Source organism: Pygoscelis adeliae, unplaced genomic scaffold (assembly GCF_000699105.1).
Source record: "Pygoscelis adeliae isolate BGI_AS28 unplaced genomic scaffold, ASM69910v1 Scaffold494, whole genome shotgun sequence".
In the NCBI taxonomy this organism is placed as follows: Eukaryota; Metazoa; Chordata; class Aves; order Sphenisciformes; family Spheniscidae; genus Pygoscelis; species Pygoscelis adeliae.
Window position 1 is genome coordinate 72103 of NW_008824664.1, and position 682 is coordinate 72784.

The following is a 682-nucleotide window of genomic DNA, read 5'->3' on the forward strand; positions in this document are numbered from 1 at the left end:
GGGGCTGCGGGTCCCCGGTCACGGGCGGTGGAGAGGGAGCCGGTGGGGCGGCTCTGGGAGAAGGTGGAAGCCATTTCTCCTGGCTCTCCAGAGAGATGACAGGTGGTGGATGAGCGAAGGGGAAAAACAGACTGCGGGGGCGAGAGGAAGGGGGGCTTATTGTATACTAAATGAGCCCGTATGTCATGGATCCTGGCACCCCCGACATATGGAACCCAACACAGCTGCTTTGCTTGATGTGTCCAAATAGACGCTGAAGGTCTCCGGATCACAGCAAGCCCCTGGCTATTCTCCTCCTCTTCCTCCTCATCACACACAGTCTCCGCAAGGGAATTTCAAAATTTTCCCTTTTCCCCGGAGAACTCGTTGGGCGGGCGACAGCTTTCACAATAAATAATGTAAGAAAGATGGCAGGATGCATATAAAATAAATAAATAAATAAATAAATATCCTCTGCGCGCGTGTGTGCACAGAGACCGCGGGCTCTTCTGTGTAGCCGTGGCAGGACCCAGTTTCGGAGCCGTCAGGTGTCAGAGCCGAACTCCTTCCGCGTGCTCTAGAAAACAGAAGCACAGGGGCTCTCAGTACTGCCCGGCTCCCGGCGGACACGAGAGACGTAGCTAGAGAGCACGGCTGTTTGCTCCACCTGCCCTGCCGCGTTGGCCCCAGCCCGCCCAGGGGA